The sequence below is a fragment of the Dendrobates tinctorius genome, unplaced genomic scaffold, assembly GCF_039654945.1.
Source record: "Dendrobates tinctorius isolate UK_male_01 unplaced genomic scaffold, ASM3965494v1 ptg000181l, whole genome shotgun sequence".
Classification (NCBI taxonomy): domain Eukaryota; kingdom Metazoa; phylum Chordata; class Amphibia; order Anura; family Dendrobatidae; genus Dendrobates; species Dendrobates tinctorius.
In genome coordinates this window covers 8439759-8459494 of record NW_027361848.1, presented here as the reverse complement: position 1 = coordinate 8459494, position 19736 = coordinate 8439759, and the positions used below count along the sequence as shown (strand labels likewise).

Genomic DNA, 19736 nt, shown 5'->3' with positions numbered 1-19736 from the left:
ATATGGTGCATCGGGGGCCGCAGATGCCTGCCTCAGGGGCTGCGTGTTTGAGACCTCTGGCTTAGACCTTTAGTCATTATTGTTTAAAAATGTAATCCATACCAAGTAATTAATAAAAAACTTTGATTATGAGACTCAAATTTCACAACACTGCTGTCACGATTCGACCACTCATGGTGTCCTATGGATGCTTGCTGAGCTGTCAGGATTGTGAGTGACAGCTTAACTCCTTTACCCCCAAGGGTGGTTTGCACGTTAATGACCGGGCCAATTGTTACAATTCTGACCACTGTCCCTTTATGAGGTCATAACTCTGAAATGCTTCCATGGATCCCGGTGATTCTGACACTGTTTTCTCGTGACATGTTGTACTTCATGTTTGTGGTAAAATTTCATTCATTTAACTTGCATTTATTTGTGAAAAAAATGGAAATTTGGCCAAAATTTTGAAATTTTCCAAATTTGAACTTTTATGCCCTTAAATCACAGAGATATGGCACACAAAAACTTAATAACATTTCCCACATGTTTACTTTACATCAGCACAATTTGGGAACCAAATTTTTTTTTTTTTTTTGTTAGGAAGTTATAAGGGTTAAAATTTGACCAGCGATTTCTCATTTTTACAACACCATTTTAAGTGACATCATTCTAAAAACTGCTCTCCTCAATGTGCTCAAAAGCACATTCAAGAAGTTTATTAACCCTTCAGGTGCTTCACGGGAATTTTTTGAATATTTAAAAAAAATGAACATTTAACTTTTTTTTTCACAAAAAATTACTTCAGGTCCAATTTTTTTATTTTACCAAGAGTAACTGGAGAAATTGGACTGCAAAAGTTATTGTGCAATTTGTCCTGAGTACGCTGACACCTGATATGTGGGGGTGAACCACTGTTTCAGCGCATGGCAGCGATCAGAAGGGAAGGAGCGCCGTTTGACTTTTTCAACGCAAAATTGGCTGGAATTCAGATGTTGCCTTTGGAGAGCCTCTGATGGCCTAAACTGTGGAAACCCCCCACAAGTGACCCCCCCATTTTGGAAACTAGACACCCCAAGGAACTTACCTAGATGTGTGGTGAGCACTTTGAACCCCCAAGTGCTTCACAGAAGTTTATAACGCCCGGGCGTGAAAATAAAAAAATCATAATTTTTCCACAAACATGATCTTTTAGTCCCCAATTTTTTTATTTTACCAAGGTTAACAGGAGAAATTGGACCACAAAAGTTGTTGTCCAATTTGTCCTAAGTATGCTGATACCCCATATGTGGAGAAAACTTCTGTATGGGCCCATGTCGGGGCTCAGAAGGGAAGTAGTGACGTTTTGGAATGCAGACTTTGATGGAATGGTCTGCGGGGTGTCATGTTGCCTTTGGAGAGCCCCTGATGCGCCTAAACTGTGGAAACCCCCCACATGTGACCCCATTTTGGAAACTAGACCCCCCCAAGGAATTTATCTAGATGTGTGGTGAGCACTTTGAACCGCCAAGTGCTTCACAGAAGTTTATAACATAGAGCCATAAAAATAAAAAATCATATTTTTTCCACAAAAATGATATTTTTGCCCCCAATTTTTTATTTTCCCAAGGGTAATAGGAGAAATTGGACCCCAAATTATGTTGTGCAATTTGTCCTAAGTAGGCTGATACACCATATGTGGGGGTAAACCACTGTTTGGGCGCACGGCAGAGCTTGGAAGGGAAGGAGCACCGTTTTACTTTTTGAATGTAGAATTAGCTGGAATTGAGATCGGACGCCATGTTGCGTTTGGAGAGCCCTTGATGTGCCCAAACAGTGGAAACCTACCAATTCTAACTTCAACCCTAACCCCAACACACCCCTAACCCTAATCTCAGCCCTAACCCTAGCCCTAACCCTAAGGATGTATGCACACGTTGCGGATCAGCAGCAGTTTCTGCTGCGTTGTACAGTATCTTTATATTCAATGGCTTTGTCTATTACGAGCTCTTTTAGTACTCATCCCGGACTTCTTGACTGTTCTGCCTCATGACAAGTCTGTGAGTAGTACAAGTCACAGCTGCACAAAAGAGTACAGTGGAAAAAAGCAACCATGGAAGCCTTTAAACCTCTCCAATATGACAAAATCTCATTAGGAGGGAGAGGAACAATAAACATATTTGAACCAACTAGAAGAAAAAACCCTTTGATAAATTACTTTTAATGAGAGTAATTTAAAATATATAAATATATATTGTGACAAGGCTGGCACAGTATATGAGGGGAGATATGTGTCACGAAGATTGCTTTCTTCCGTTATCTAGAAACCCATAAAATTCTCTTCAGCATACTAATTGCTGAAGGAAAAACCTGCAAAAATTACTCCAACCAACAAAATTTTTTATAAACAAATATAATAATTTATTAACCCTTTACTAACCCTTTCTAAGGAAGCATTGTGTGCGAAACGTGCGTAAAAGGGTGAGTATAGGTAAATATATGTCCATGTTTGTCATCTCATGAATGTTTTGTTATCTATTTCTTTGACTCTGCTTTGCCCCTATATCTGAGCATTATCTCTAATGGAGGTATATGGGGAGCAGCCACTTGGAGTCAAGGATTTCTTTTTGCCATGTTGATTTGGGCCTGTAACTGCACTGCCACTTTAAAGCACATGCATCTATTTTTGATACAACTTACATAGTGATGTAGTCAATATTGTCTTGCTTTATGCACGTTATTAGTTATTTCTAATGCACTTGAACCTTATATAATATATTCTGATTTAGTGTGTTCAGTGATTAAATAGTAATGAGATAATCTTTTATACTATCACACATTTTCTTATAAAGGTTGTGATTTATCTTCTGTGTATCACATATATTTTTTATAAAGGCTGTGATTGACATTCATATAATTGTGTGGTACTTAACCCATTGCAGTGCTTCTCTATCTCTTCCACATGGGCATGTGAGATGTATATAGCTAATTATACTAATCTGAGATTGATTAGCTATCATGGGAATATTTTTTTATATATTTTCCATTTAGATCTTGGTCCTGTGTGACTTCTTTTTATTTGTTTTTTAATCTTGTGTTGGAATTAATAAAATATAATATTTGTTTGTACAAATTGTTTGTTATTTGAGCTCCCAGTTTACTTGGATGACCCTTTCTAGGTTCCTAAATGCTGAAAGAGTTAATCAGCCATGTTATGGGTTATTGTAGGTGAATAGGTAAGAGATGGTTGGGACTCCTACTCACCATATCAGCACATCTAGGGTGTGATTGGCGTTGTTAAATGTACAGCCACTGTTTTTTTTTCTCTACGTGTTGTGGTTTGGAGGGGACAAACTCCAAACGTGGCTACAGGTGGAATGCGAGCAGCATTCCAGGAACACGCATAGAGGTTGTGGGCGACTACATGTCCTGGGTAAAAGCTGCCATCCAGCACGAAACGTCGGACAGCATATGCAGGAGTATGTGAAGCATCTAGTCCAGGTTCAACAGCAGCAACATCCGGCCAGTCAAGAGCGGCAAATGGCGTAACAGGAGATGAATAAACTGTTGGCACAACAGCTCCAACAACAGAAGCAGCGACAGAAGCAGAAGGCGCTAACATGGCAAATGGAACTCCTCGCAGAAGCTGTTCATGGGAGGCGGGCGGTCTCCTCCCCAACTATAGGTAATGACTTGTTAGTCCAGAAAATGGTAAGACTAGCCATGCAAAAAATGACCCTGCATTATGATGTGGAAGCTTTTCTGACTGTTTTCGAGAAGGTGGCTGATGGGACAAAACCTTTGCCAGTGGGCAGAGATGCTGGCTCTATATTTGTCAGGAGAAACTCCAAAGGCGTATTATGACGTAGCCCTCCAGGATGCCAAAGAATATGCCAAATTAAAGACTGAAATCTTAGCACGCCTGTGAGTAATGATGTCCGTTAGAGCTCAGCGTGTCCATCACTGGGCGTTTGCAGGTGACAAACTCCCTTGCTCGCAAATGTTTGAATTGTTGCACTTCGTGTTAAGGATATAATATATGGCATATGAAGATATATTAAAATCAGGCCAATATGGACCTAGTTTTCCCATGGCGACCCTCAGAATACATACAACCTGGTTAGCCTGGTTGAAAGATACCATGTTGTTGAGAAATCCCCCGGGAAACCAGACATCGCCATTTCCCCATTCTGGGATACCCAAAGGGGGGTGGGCTCACCACAGAGGGTGGATAGACCCACAAATGGGGCGCATCCCAATCCTGCTGAGGGGTCCCCTAAGGCTGTTATTAAGGACATGGTCTGTTGGCAATGTCACAATCCTGGACATATAGCCACCTGCTGTCATATGTCCCCTGAACCAATGGACTGCAGCCTAGGCAGACGTTGCTCCTATTATGCCTATCAGGTCTTCAGTGTGAACTGTCAACCCATCGAGGGACCGCAGGCGTGTACCGTGTTTGTCAATGGGGTACTGGATCTTGGACTTTTGGACTCTGGAAGTCTAGTGACCCTAATCAGTGCTACACTGCCGCACCAGTTGATCCCTAGTAAGTTTGTGGGCATCTGCTGCATACACAAAGACGCCAGGGACTAAACTATAGCCAGAGTTACTATGGGAACAGACTGTGGTACTATGTCTCATGAGGTTGGGGTAGTAAAAGACTTAATACATCCTCTCATAGTGGGGCAGGATTTTTCACTATTTTGAAACTTGTGGCAAAACGAGGCTGCACAGAGTGTCCTGGACAGAATCCAGATTCTTCTGGAAGCGGTTCCATCAAAAGTATAGATGGAGGTTCCTCTTTGTGTCCTCGTTGGAGATGAGGACGAGACCGTCACATAGGAGCCCATCTTCCCTGAGTTAGAAGTGCCAAAGAGAACTTTTGGACTGCTCAACTTAGAGGTCTTACATTACGGAGGCATTTGATAATGTTACCGTATGGAATAGGGTTGCTCAAGTGCTGGGGGCTGACACCAGGTTCCCTCACTTTGCCGTCAATGGCAATTTGTTGTTTCGGGTGACCAAACTAAGGGGAGGTGAGATAGTGGAGCAAATGTTAAAGGACCCTACCGGTGGAGGGTTTTAGACACGCCCCATTTGCATGTTATGGAGCGACATCTGGGGGTGGAGAAAACTCAGGAGAGAGAAATGCAGAGGTTCTATTAGCCAGGATGTTACCGAGAGATCCTAAATTATTGTAGGTCCTGCCTCACCTGTCAGATAGTCCCATTGCCTGTGATAGAGGTCCCCTTTAAGACGATTGCTACGGACCTAGTAGGTCCGCTAGTTAAATATGCACTGGGCCATCAGTACATCCTAGCAGTCATGGACTATGCGACCTGGTACAATGAAGCGGTGCCACTAAGGAACTCTTCAGTTAAGAGAATCGCCCTGGAGCTTGTCCATAACTTTGCTAAGACGGGCCTACCGAAGGAGATTTTGATGTACCAGGGAACCTCCTTTATGAGCAAAGTGATGAGGGAGCTGTGTAGAGTCTTCCAGATTGCTCAGCTGCGAACCTCAGTTTATCATCTGCAGACCGGTGGTCTGGTGGAGCGCTTCAATGAGACCTTGAAGGCCATGCTCAAGAAGGTTGTTGAGAAGGATGGGACTGGGACTACCTGCTTCCATTTCTGCTCTTTTCTATCAGAGAAGTCCCTCAAGCCCAAACTGGCTTCTCGTCATTCGATCTACTATGCTGTCGACATCTGCGAGGGTTCTTGGACATTGCCAAGGAAACCTGGGAAGCTGAGGTGATGCCACACTGGAGCATCATTGAGCATGTTGCACAGTTGCAGGAGAGGATGGTGCACATGATGCCTATCATGAAGGAACATCAACTCCAGGCCCAGGTGGCACAAGCAAGGGTATACAAGCGATCAGCAAGACTGAGGCAGATCCAGCCCTGGGACCGCGTGCAAGTGCTTATCCACATGGTGGAGAGCAAGTTCTTAGCCAAGTGGCAAGGCCCATATGAGGTGGTGAAAAAATTGGGTGAGGTAAATTATAATGTACACAAGCCTGGTTAAAGGAAGCCGCACCAAGTGTACCATGTGAACTTGCTCAAACCATGGCAAGATTGGGAATCACCGGAAGCTCTTTGCCTGAGGGCCCATCCCAAAGTCAAAGTGGAGGAGGTCACCAATGCAGAGACACTAACACTGGCCCAGAAGCAACAATGTCGGGAACAACTGCAGCAGAACATTTAATTGTTCTCAGAGTTGCAAGAGTGCACACAGGTGGTAGAGCATGACGTGTTAACAGAGCCACAAGGAAGGGTGAACCTCAAGCCCCATAATATTCCCGAAGCACGCAGGGAGATAATATCAAAGGAGGTTAAGAGAATGCTAGACCTTGGTGTGATAGATGAGTGAAAAAGTGGATGATCAAGTCCCATCGTCCTCGTGCAAAAGCCCGATGGCGAGTGGTGGTTTTGTAATGCCTACCGAAGGATGAATGAGGTGTCCAGTTTTGACGCGTATCCAATGCCCCACGTAGATTAACTCATTGAGTGACTTGAGCCCACTAGGTACATTACAACCCTCAACCTGATGAAGGGGTACTGGCAGAACCCCGTGTCCCAGAGTGCCAAAGAGAAGACGACCTTCTTGATGCCTGATGGGTGTTTCCAGTACACCAGAATGCCTTTCAGACTGCAGGGGGCCCCAGCTACCTTCCAGAGGGCAATGGATCGGATCTCGGCTCCACATAAGAAGTATGTCACAGCCTACCTGGATGACATTGTCGACTTCAGCCCGGACTGGAGTAGTCATCTACCAAAGGTACAGGCAATCCTGGATGCATTAAGAAAAGTTGGGTTCACCATAAATCCATAAAAGTGTGTCATACGGAAGGAAGAGGCCAAGTACTTAGGCAACATTATGGGAGTAGGTGAAATCAAGCCACAATTAAATAAGATCGAAGCAATTCAGAAGTGGTTGCAACCACTCTCCAAGAAGCGAGGGCGTTTCTTGGAATAGTGGGGTATTACCGGCAGTTTATCCCAAATTTCACCATAATTGCTGCACCATTAATGGATCTCCTTAAGAGCACCAAGTCAATGATGGTGAAATGGACTACTGACACAGAGGTGGCATTTCAGGAGCTTAAGCGGGCTCTGTGCAAGAATTCGGTTCTGTTCGCACTGGACGTTAGAAAAGAATTTGTGGTCCAGACGGAAACTTCAGAAGTCGGGTTGGGAGCTGGGCTGTCTCAGAAAATAAATGGAGAAGAGCATCCCATCCTGTATCTGAACCGCTCTTCCGGCAAGAAAAACTGCAATTGTTGAGAAGGACTGATTAGCCATAAAGTGGGCCAAGGATACACTGAAATATTACCTGCTAGGCCAAAAGTTCAAACTAGTGTACAACGATGCTCCTATGAGATGTTTAAGAGAAAAGAAGGGTAAGAATGACCGGGTGATTAGGTGGTTCTTAGTAGAGATGAGCGAACATTGTTGGCTCCCTCCTTATTCGGCAAGCTATAGCGCTTACCGAAGAAGCTGCATTGGAAATCCAGATACCTGGAGCACTCCCAATAATCAGCTGTTCGGCGCTACAGCTGCATGTATCGCAGCTGTGCGGCAGTCACAACAAACAGGCTCTCCATGCATGTGTTGTAACTGTCACACAGCCGGGACACATGCAGTTGTGCCGCTGAACAATTGATTATCGGGAGCACTCCAGGTTCCCGGGTTACCGATGCAGCTTCTTCAGTAAGCGTTATAGCTTGCCGAATAAGGAGGGAGCTGACGATGTTCGTTCATCTCTAGTTCTTAGCCCTTCAAGATTTCAGTTTCCGTGTAGAACATAGGCCAGGAAAGTTACATGGTAATGCAGATGCTCTCTCTCGAGTTCCCTGTTTGGTGTCTGAAAGTGCCAAAATTCCTGGCTTTGTGCAGAGGGGAGGAATATGTGACAAGGTCACTGGCACGGTATATGAGGGGAGATATGTGTCACGAAGATTGCTTACTTCCATGATCTAGAATCTCATAAGTTTCACTTCAGCATGCTATGTGCTGGAGGAGGTAATCAGCCATGTTAAGAGATGGGCGGCATGCCTACTCCCCATATCTCCACCTCAAAGGTGTGGCTAGGATGTTAAGTGTACAGCCCCAGTTTTTTTTTCTCTGTGTTGTGGTTTGGAGGGGAGAAACTCCAGACATGGCTACAGGTGGAGCTGAAGACACATCATGGTCTGAGAGGGCAAACCCCTCAGACATAAAGACTTTTCTATATGTTATCTTTTTGTTTTGCTGTTATGCCAGAAAGGCCATGTTTACTGTGCTGAACCTTGCTATGGTTTATGCTGTTTCATAATAAACCAGCAGGTGTTTTACCACAAGAAGCATTCCTGTATCTTCCTTTGGAAACAGCTGAGTGCATCAACCCCTCACTATACAAAACCCTTAACCCCTTCACTACCAAGGGTGGTTTGCACGTTAACTCCCGGGCCAATTTTTACAATTCTGACCACTGTCCTTTTATGAGGCCATAACTCTGGAACGCTTCCATGGATCCTGGTGATTCTGACTTTGTTTTCTCGTGACATATTGTACTTCATGTTAGTGGTAAAATTTCATTCATATAACTTGCATTTATTTGTGAAAAAAATGGAAATTTGGCGAAAATTTTGAAAATTTCGCAATTTTCCAACTTTGAATTTTTATGCCCTTAACTCACAGAGATATGGCACACAAAAAACTTAATAAGTAACAATTCCCACATGTTTACTTTACATCAGCACAATTTTGGAACCAAAATTTTTTTTTTTTGTTAGGAAGTTATAAGGGTTAAAAGTTGACCAGCGATTTCTCATTTTTGCAACACTATTTTATTTTTACAGACCACATCACATTTGAAGTCACTTTGAAGGGTCTATATGATAGAAAATACCCAAAAGTGACACCATTCTAAGAATGGCACCCCTTAAGGTGCTCAAAACCACATTCAATGAGTTTATTAACCCTTCAGGTGCTTCACAGGAATTTTTTGAATATTTAAAAAAAAAAATGAACATTTAAATTTTTTTCACAAAAAAATACTTCAGGTTCAATTTTTTTTATTTTACCAAGGGTAACAGGATAAATTGGACTGCAAAAATTATTGTGCAATTTGTCCTGAGTACGCTAATACCTGATATGTGGGGGGGAACCACTGTTTCGGCGCATGGCAGTGCTCAGAAGGGAAGGAGCGCCGTTTGACTTTTACAATGCAAAATTGGCTGGAATTCTGATCGGATGCCATGTCACGTTTGGAGAGCCCCTGATGTACCTAAACAGTGGAAACCCCCCACAAGTGACCCCATTTTGGAAACTAGACCCCCCAAGGAACTTATCTAGATAAGTGGTGAGAACTTTGAACCCACAAGGGCTTCACAGAAGTTTATAACGTACAGCGGTACAATTAAAAAATCATATTTTTTCCACAAAATGATCTTTTCACCCCCAATTTTTATTTTCCCAAGGGTAATATGACCCTAAAAGTTATTGTGCAATTTGTCCTGAGTACTCTGATACCCCATGTGTGGGTGTAAATGACTATTTGGGCGCATGGCAGAGCTCGGAAGGGAAGCAGCGCCATTTGACTTTTTTGGCTGGAATTGAGATCGGACACCATGTCGCGTTTGGAAAGCCTCTGATGTACCAAAACAGTGGAATCCCCCCACAAATGACACCATTTTGGAAACTAGATCCCCCCCAAGGAACTTATCTAGATGTGTGGTGAGAACTTTGAACCCCCAAGTGCTTCACAGAAGTTTATAACGCCCAGGCGTGAAAATAAAAAAATCATATTTTTTTTTCCACAAAAATGATATTTTTGCCCCCAATTTTTTATTTTCCTAAGGGCAACAGGAGAAATAGGACCCCAAAAGTTGTTTTGCAAATTGTCCTGAGTAGGCTGATACCCCATATGAGGGGGTAAAACACTGTTTGGGTGCATGGCAGAGCTTGGAAGGGAAGGAGAACCATTTGACTTTTTCAATGCAGAATTGGCTGGAATTGAGATCAGACGCCATGTTGCGTTTGGAGAGCACCTGATGTGCGCAAATAGTGGAAACCCCCAATTCTAACTCCAACCCTAACCCCAACACACCCCTAACCCTAGCCCTAACCCTAATGGGAAAATGGAAATAAATACATTTTCTTTTAATTTTATTATTTTTCCCTAACTGATAATGGGGGGTTTGATTTACTATTTATGGCGGTATTTATATTTGGCAGCTGTCGCACGCTAAAAGACGCTTTTTATTGTAAAAATAATTTTTGCATCACCACATATTGAGAGCTATAATTTTTCCGTATTTTGACCCACCGAGTCATGTGAGGTCTTATTTTTTGTGGGACGAGTTGACGCTTTTATTGGTATCATGTTTGGGCACGTGACATTTTTTGATCGCTTTTTATTTCGCTTTTTGGGACGCAGAATTTACAAAAACCAGCATTTCATGAATTTCTTTTGGGTGGTGCGTTTACGCCGTTCCGCGTGCGATAAAATTGATAAAGTGGTTTTCTTCTTCGGGTCAGTACGGTTACAGCGATACCTCATTTATGTCTTTTTTTTATGTTTTGGCGTTTTTATGCAATGTAAACAATTTTATATAAAAAATAATTATTTTTGCATTACTTTATTCTGCGAGCTATAACTTTTTTATTTTTTCGCTGATGATGCTGTGTGGCAGCTCGTTTTTTGCGGGACAAGATGACGTTTTCAGCGGTACCATGGATATTTATATGCGTCTTTTTGATTGCGTGTTATTGCACTTTTTGTTCAGCGGTATGATAATAAATCATTAATTTTTGCTTCGTTTTTTATTTTTTAAGGAGTTCGCTTAAGGTGTTAACTAATGGGGCAGTTTTATAGGGCGGGTCGTTACCAAATGTGTACTTTTATTGTTTTTTTTTATTTCCAAAAAATGAATTTATTGGGGAATATTTTTTTTTTTTTTTAATTTATTTAGCGATTATTTTTACACTTTTTTCTTTTTTTTTTTTTCTTTATTACAATGTCCCGGGGGGGACATAACTGTCCTGTGACACTGTGACAGATCGCTGATCTGTCACGTCACAGGCACTGCTGCAGGCTTCCTCATGCCTGCGCTCTGCGGGCAGTGAGGAAGCCAGCTTCCTGCAGGCCCCAGAGGTCCCCGCCGCCATATTGGATCCGGGGACCTGCAGGAAAGGAGCCCCCCGCAGCAGCGCTGCACATTGCGCTGCCGTGGGGGACTCAGGGAAGCACGGAGGGAGCCCTCTCCCTGCTGATGCTTCCCTTTAACCCCCGGTACACTGCAATCGTGTTTGATCGCGGTGTACAAGGGGTTAACGTGTCGGGAGCAGTCCATGGCCGCCCCTGACACATTGTGCTGGGTGTTAGCTATGATAATTAGCTGACACCCGGCCGCGATAAGCGGCGCTCACCACGTGGGCGCCGCTTATCGCTATGACGTAATATTCCGTCCATGGTAATTAGGGCCCAGGGCACATGGACGGAATATTACGTCCAATGAAGGAAAGGGGTTAATATTGGACTGAAGATAGGTTTATTTATAATATCAGTGTAACTTGTGAAAAAAAATACTATCAAACCTTAATAGGCCTTATAGAGCTGTCCATTTGCCTGACTGCGGAGGTTGGCGCCCTAAACAGTCGACATAGCGCTCCTGCTCAACGTCGGTAGTCCCTGAAAACCCTAGAGTCCCCTATGCTGTACATACACACAAAACATTAATATAAACACATTCTAAACTTACTAATCTGTTCTCATGAGTCTAAATAAGTAGGTAAGAAGGTAATTAAAATAATGGGTGTGTAAAAATGTCAAAGTATATACCCTTATATAGGTTAATTATCCTGTTTCAGATAAAGAAGCCACTGGAGCCATAGGCGGAGGAGGACATGACTTGGGGATGGGTGGACCTTTACTCCTGCTGCTTTTTTGGTATAGTGGTGTAGATTTTTAAGCATGAGGGATGTTGCTTTCAGAGGAAGAAGCACTGTATGTATGTGCCTGGTGGGTTACTGTGAGGAGGGTGGGACGAATATAGAACAGGAAATCTGTCTCTCTCAATCTTTCTGTCTGCAGTGTCAGGGAGTATAATACTGGGGTTATCACCTCACATTACAGATGATAGGAGCACATTCACCTCAGACATCATGTACCAGTGTAGTATCAGCTCCTACATTATGTATGGGATCAATATTACCTCAGCAATTCATGTCCCTCGTGCATGCTACATTTTCCTCACAGACTGTGAGACAACTTCTGTGTGACCTCTACAGGCATGTTTGATATACTACTCTGCATTCACCTCAGACATTGAGTAGTGTGTACTAGTGTAGTATCAGCTCCTACATTATATCTGGGATCAAGATTACCTCAGAAATTCATTTAGCTGCCATGTTCCCTCACTTATTGCAGAGGCAGCTTTTGTGTGACCTCCCTGCAGACATTTCTGATATACCACATTACTGCTGTATTATACAGAGTCTTCATGAGTTCTGGGTTTATGTATGATAGGACAGAGCAGGGACACATACAGTGTCTGCCATTACTATGGTGGAGCTGGGCAGTCATGTATTAGAGACACTGGTGAGAGGAGCAGTCGGGGGATGGTATATGTATGATGATGAGAGGCTGCACTTCATGTTAGTGCACTGTATACTGACCCTGCTGCGTGCTGATTACCCCCCCCCCCCTTCCCAGTTATGGAGTCTGATGATCTGTATGTGACCTCATCTCTGTTACATACTTTGATGCTGGGTGTGCAGATCCAGTGTAACCAGGTTACTCACTGTATGTGGTATATGTGTGAAGGCTCTATTCCTGTGCTGTATACTTAACCTGTACCACAGGTCTGTATACATGATATCACTCCTCACTCTGCTATATACGGATCATGCTGGGTATAGACATCCTGTGTCTCCAGGTCATTTTCCTGGCTGTACATATAATCTGGACGTGACTTCCAGCTTAGTGCTTGATTTCTGTAGCTATAGCTGCCTTTAGTCCTCTTATGTTACATGCTGTCCTGCCAGATATATCCATCCTGTTTCTGTATATTGTCTCCCTGGTATGTTGCATGATCAGAATATACCCACCAAGAGCTTATTTTATATTACCTAAGATGGTGGATAGAACAGGCCTGAATGGTTTATGTTTTATCATGTGTAAAATAAATAATCGGAGTAACTCAGCACATTTGAGTGGGCACTAATAACTCAGCACATGGCGGGCAGTGAGTGGGCACTCCTAGTGTGATGCTGCACATTGCTCTGGAAAACACATCATGGGCCCAGTTTTCAGCCCTGTCTCTCGTCTATTGTAATTGTATGTAGTAGAGTGACTGACAGAACTTGCAGTTTTCTGCTCACACACCTATGGCTGCAGGCAGCTTATATTAGACCTACATATTTCTTACCATTTATGCGCAGCTGGTGATTAGAGTCTGTCTGTAACTGCTGTAGAGGAGCAGGCGGCTTCTCATTTATTGTTACAGCATATAACACAGCATTGCCCATCTCTGTCTATTTCTGGACCTTACGATGGGATATTTTCCATTATTAACCTGTTGTATACCTTGGTTGTAAACCTGCATGGTTTTCACCCTCACTTATCCCACATCTTGTGCGGTTGGAGGGGTCCTTGAAGTTGGTTAAATATGGTCTTGGGGATCCAATGGGATATGGTTTCCTCCTTTTGGAATTTAATATGGTTCTGGATCTGGTGAAAGGTGGAGGGGAATTTCGGCAAGGGTTTGTCGGATCCCCAGGAAATTCAAGTGAGCATTGGAACCCTTGTGGTTATGGTGCTCCCGAGCTAGTGAGGTAACGGCTGGGAGTAATTGTTGGTACATTTTATGTTCACTTTATGTTTGGTAATCATCAGATTTTGGGAGCTTCAAGGACTCCTACCAGTGTGTTAATATTATTTATGCTTTGATGTTTTATTGTATGTTTGTTTTAATAAAGGTGTGAATAATTAAAAAAAAGGGATCGGTGTATACCCACCAAGTGCTTATTTTATATTACTTAAGATGGCGGATAGCACAGGCCTGAGTGGATTACCTGGAGCCTGGTGGTTGGGGGGGTCCTTGAAGTTGGTTAGAAATTGGTCTGGGGGATCTATTGGGATATGGATTCCTCTTTTTGGAAGTTAATATGGTTCTTGACCTGGTGAAATGTGGAGGGGAGTTTCGGCAAGGGTTTGTCAGATCCCCAGGAAATTCAAGTGAACATTGGAACCCTTGTGGCTATGGTGCTCCCGAGCTAGCGGGGTAACGGCTGGGAGTAATTGTTTGTACATTTTATGTTTGGTAATCACCAGATTTGGGAGCTTCAAGGACTCCCCCCAGCGTGTTAATGTTATTTATGCTTTGATGTTTATTTTATGTTTATTTTAATAAGAACATGAATTAAAAATTTAAAAAAACAAAACAAAAAAAACTACAGTTATTTCTTTTCCTTTTAGTGGGTCCTTGAAGTTATTTAGAAAAATATTCAGGATTGAGAGTCCTCAGTAGTTGATACCATCTTTTCAGTTAGCCATTAAAAGGTAACACATTGCAAGCTTTCGAGACTACTCAGGTCTCTTCATCAGGCTAGACTAATACAAAATCTGAAGTCACATATTTATGCACAATACAGCCTAGAAAAAATGCAATAGATAAGACAAGTGACGTGAAGCAGAACTATCAATATGGGAGAGGGAAAAACATAAATATAAACATTGGACCAGTTCATAGATAAGGAGTCCGGATGTTTTATGGTCCTCTGATTGGGGTCTAGTTTTAAAAGGAAATTCCTTAATTGATGTAAAAAGACATAAATCCATGCGACACATTCATTCCAGCACTGAGAGTGTCAAAGTTCATCATAAATTTGAAGTTATTTATAAATTGGTCAGTAGGGTTAACCATATCAAGTATGGACCTCTGGTTTGGGGGGTGTTCATCACAGTATGACCCCCCCGGGTTTGGAAGGGTAACCATTTCAGGTATGGCACCCTGGTTTTGAGGGGTAATAATCTCAGGTATGGCACCCTGGTTTGGAGGGCAACCATCTCATGTATGGCCCCCTGGTGTGGAGGGGGTAACCATCTCGGGTATGGCCCCCCTGGTATGGAGGGGTGAGCATCATGGTATGGCCCCCTGGTCTCCAGAAGTATTTATTTTATAGGACCCTGTTAGGGTAAAGTCCCTGGGGTCATGGCAATCATATTTTGCATGCCTACAGAATAAAATGGCTCCACTGAGCCTGGAACAGCGGCTGGAGGGGAGAAGAGAACAAGGTAGGCATGCTTTTAAATGCAATCTATAGCTTCAAGGACCCTCTTTTTTCATGTGACTTGAGAAAGCCGAGGCACGGGTTTTGACTGTTTATATTGACCAAACCATGTTTCTTTCAAGGTTGTCAACTGGACAATGCAGTTATCTAGTGCATGAAACTGAAGAGCAATGTACCTAGTCTGTGTGCCCTTGAGTTAGTGGGAGTGACTAAGGGTAAAGTAATCAAGTGCATTAACATGAAGGGCAATATGCCTATTCCCGATGCCCTTGAGCTGGTGGGAGCGGCTAAGGGTATAATCTAGTGCATTAACACAAAGGGCAGTATGCCTAATCCTGATGCCCTTGAGCCAGTGGGAGCGACTAAGGGTAAAGTAATCAAGTGCATTAACACGAAGGGCAATAAACCTATTCCCAATGCCTTTGACCCAGTTGGAGAGGTCAACAGTAAATGTTATCAAGTGCATGAAAAACAATTAACAATGGCGTGGCAGGGTTATTAATAATGCCTTTATACACTTTTTCTGCTTTAGGTTTATTTAAATTACTACTTCCAGATATTCTGAACGTTATTTTATGGTCGGTTATAATGTTGATGTTATATTGTGTATAGTTTTTAATTACTCCCTATTTATAATATCTTTCTATTGACATGTTCATCACTTTTCGGGTAGTGATAGTAAGTGGGTTTAAGAAATTTTACTGCACAGCTACTGTAAATAATGGTGGTTTCTAGAACTAAAATCTGTGAATTGGTGAATTATTAGAGCTGGCTACAATACATGCAGTATAATAGTTTTTTGAGGCATGACAGATGTCATTATACAGGTATTCAGATTGTAGCTACAATCTTAATTATGGTTTACTTTCCACATTCCCCATTATGGGATCCTCATTGCAGGATGTTTAGCAACTCTTATTTTGCTGTAGTTACCGTATTATCGATCATAACTTGGCTGCATGGCATTGATAAAATTAATCTGTCGGAGCTCTGGAATTTTTTTTTTTTTACTTGTGTGCACAGTCTTTCCATAGCATGTAGAAATGGTTGATGGCTTTATTAGGCATGGTTGATGGGGGTCGAGTCCATTTAAGGTGTCAAATGGCTTCTCTGGTGGCAGTTTAGGAGTCAGGTGGAAGTTGCAGACAAGTTAAGGTGGACTCATTTTAACTAATAGAGGATGTAAAACCTCATGGTGGTGAACAGGCTCGGCTTTGGTGGCCAGCCTCAAGGACGTTGTAATGGTAACGCCAATCAGGGGCAGGCACAGTGGTTAAGCACAGGAGTGAGGATAATAGGGTCATTGGTGCCCTGAAAGTTTACTGGCTCTGCTTGAATGGCAAGCCAGTGCATACCGCCCCTTTATGGCTGTCTGTCCTGGTTCTGTATGTCAGACAGCTGGGGATATCACAGTAACATAGTAACATAGTTTTGAAGGCTGAAGGAGGACCTTATGTCCATCTAGGTCAGCCTATTTTTAGTGCAGCTGTTCTGCATTGTTGATCCTGGGGAAGGCAAAAAAACCCACAGAGTAGAAGCCAATTTTCTCCATAGGGAAAAAAAATTCCTTCCCCTTAGCTTGGTCAACCATCTACCTTTAATATTATGTTATTCATAACCTTCTATACTGTTACTCACAAGAAAAGCATCCATTCCTTTCTTAAATTCATTCAGTGAGTTGGCCATCATCACTTCCTCAGGAAGAGAATTCCAGAGCCTCACTGCTCTTACCGTGAAGAATCCTCTTCTATGCTGGTGCAGAAATTGTCTTTCCTCCAAACGAATGCCCCCTTGTTCTTGTCACAGTCCTTGGTACAAACAGTTCATTGGAGAGATCTCTGTATTGCCCTCTGATATACTTGTACATATATATTAGGTCTCCCCTAAGTCTTCTCTTTTCTAGAGTAAATAGACTTAATTTTGATAACCTTTCTGGGTATTGTAGTGAACCAACTCCATTTATCATTTTAGTAGCCCGCCTTTGAACCCTTTCAAGTTCAGTAATGTCTTTCTTGAGCACCGGCGTCCAAAATTGCACACAATACTCCAAGTGTGGTCTGACGAGTGATTCGTACAGAGGGAGAATTATGTTTTCATCTCGTGTCCCCAGACCTCTTCTAATGCATCCCATGACCCTATTTGCTTTGGTGGCAGCTGCCTGACACTGGGCACTCCAATTTAGCTTCTTATTGACTAAGATGCTTAAGTCTTTTTCCATGTCTGATTTCCCCAGCAGTTTCCCATTTAGTAAGTAATTGTAGCATCTGTTTCTCCTTCCCATGTGCATAACCTTACACTTGTCTGAGTTAAGCCTCATTTGCTATTTTTCAGCCCAATTCTCCAATTTACTCAAATCTGTCTGTAGTTGCAAACTGTCCTCCTTTGTGTTAACTACCTTACATAGTTTTGTATCATCTGCAAATACTGATATTTTACTGTGTAAGCCATCCACTAGATCATTAATAAATATATTAAATAGTAGGGGGCCCAATACAGAACCCTGTGGTACCCCACTAGTAACCCTGGCCCAATCTGAGTATGCACCATTAATAACCACTCTTTGTGAATCCCAATGTACTAGCACTTCACCTGACTCCTACTGTGATTGATTCAATCCTGTGATTTAAATAAAGCTGTGGCCATTTTGACATCCAAAATAATGTGTTGTGTATTTATTCTGGTGCCTAGGTTTACTGTAGTTATGGTGGTTTTAAGATGGAGTGGGGGTCCGTCCCATATCCATAAGTCAAGAAACCACTGGAGCCATAGGCGGAGGAGGACATGACTTGGGGATGGGTGGACCTTTACTCCTGCAGCTTTTTTGGTATAATGGTGTACATTTTAAGCAAGAGTGATGTTGCTTTCAGAGTAAGAAGCACAGTATGTATGTGCCTGGTGGGTTACTGTGAGGAGGGTGGGGCTTATATAGAACAGGAAATCTGTCTCTCTCCCTCTTTCTTACACAGGATGAACAGGAGGAAGCATTTCCCGCCCTGTTTATAATCATTGTCCTAAAATGTTTTAATTATTGCTTGTATGATGAATGCTTTATTGTATTTTTGAAATTATCATTGTATATTTTGTTCCAGGTTTAATTTTATCATGGCTATAAAGAGTTAACAGCATTAATCTTCTAAGCCCAAGGGAAGGGCCATCCTTCAGCCATGGTTCCCTAGAGGTTTCCTCCACAGGGGGTTTTTCCTCTCCTCAGCGCTGTAGGATGACTTTGTAAGTCGGAGGTTTGCCAACTTAGTGCCCTTAATGCTTTTGCAGGGACTTCTAGTTTATAAGTTTACTAAAGTGATTTATTTAAAAAAAAAAAAAAGTGTCAAATGTGAATTTATAACCCATCACAGCTTTGCGGTTTAGGAGCCAGGTGGAAGTTGCAGACAAGTTAAGGTGGACTCATTTTAACTAATAGAGGATGTAAAACCTCATGGTGGTGAACAGGCTCGGCTTTAATGGCCAGCCTCAAGGACGTTGTAATGGTAACGTCAATCAGGGGCGGGCACAGTGGTTAAGCACAGGAGTGAGGATAATAGGGTCATTGGTGCCCTGAAAGTTTACTGGCTCTGCTTCAATGGCAAGCCAGTGCGTGCCACCCCTTTATGGCTGTCTGTCCTGGTTGTGTATGTCAAACAGCTGGGGATATCACAGTACTTGTGAATCACAATGTACTAGCACTTCACCTGACTCCTACTGTGATTATTTAAATCACAGGATTAAAATAAAGCTGTGGCCATTCTGACAACCAAAATAATGTGTTGTGTATTTATTCTAGTGCCTAGGTTTACTGTAGTTATGGTGGTTTTAAGATGGAGTGAGGGTCCGTCCCACATCCATAAGTCAAGCAGTTTAAGCAATGCAACTATTCAAGCATGTTTGTCAGGAAATACCCACAATGTCAAGGGGTATACCCTAAAGTAAGCCAGATATTAATGTGCATCTATGCTTGCATATCCCCCAAATAGTGTCAACCCAAACAGAGTGATATATATTTAAGTGTTTATTTTTGTTAATGTTGATGATTGTGGTTTACAGCGAATGAAAACATAAAAGTCATTATTTCAGTAAATTAGAATACTTTATAGCAACAGCTTGAAAAAATGATTTTAAAATACGAAATGTTGGCCTACTGAAGTGTATGTTCAGTAAATGCACTCAATACTTGGTCGGGGCTCCTTTTGCATCAATTACTGCATCAATGTGGCATAGCATGGAGGCGATCAGCATGTGGCACTGCTGAGGTGTTATGAAAGCCCAGGTTGCTTTGATAGCAGCCTTCAGCTCATCTGCATTGTTGTGTCTGGTGTCTCTCATCTTCCTCTTGACAATACGTGGTCAGACGAGTTTGCTGGCCAATCAAGCACAGTGATACTGTTGTTTTTAAACCAGGAATTGGTACTTTTGGCAGTGTGGACATTTGCCAAGTCCTGCTGGAGAATGAAATTTCCATCTCCAAAAAGCTTGTCAGCAGACGGAAGAATGAAGTACT

The 19736-nt window shown here is 42.4% G+C and overlaps 1 protein-coding gene across 1 annotated transcript in view; it reads right to left on the bottom strand.

Moving 5' to 3' along the window:
- Positions 1-19736, bottom strand: part of THBS2 (thrombospondin 2) — a 1059287-nt gene that overhangs the window by 55245 nt on the left and 984306 nt on the right. The window lies entirely within an intron of this gene.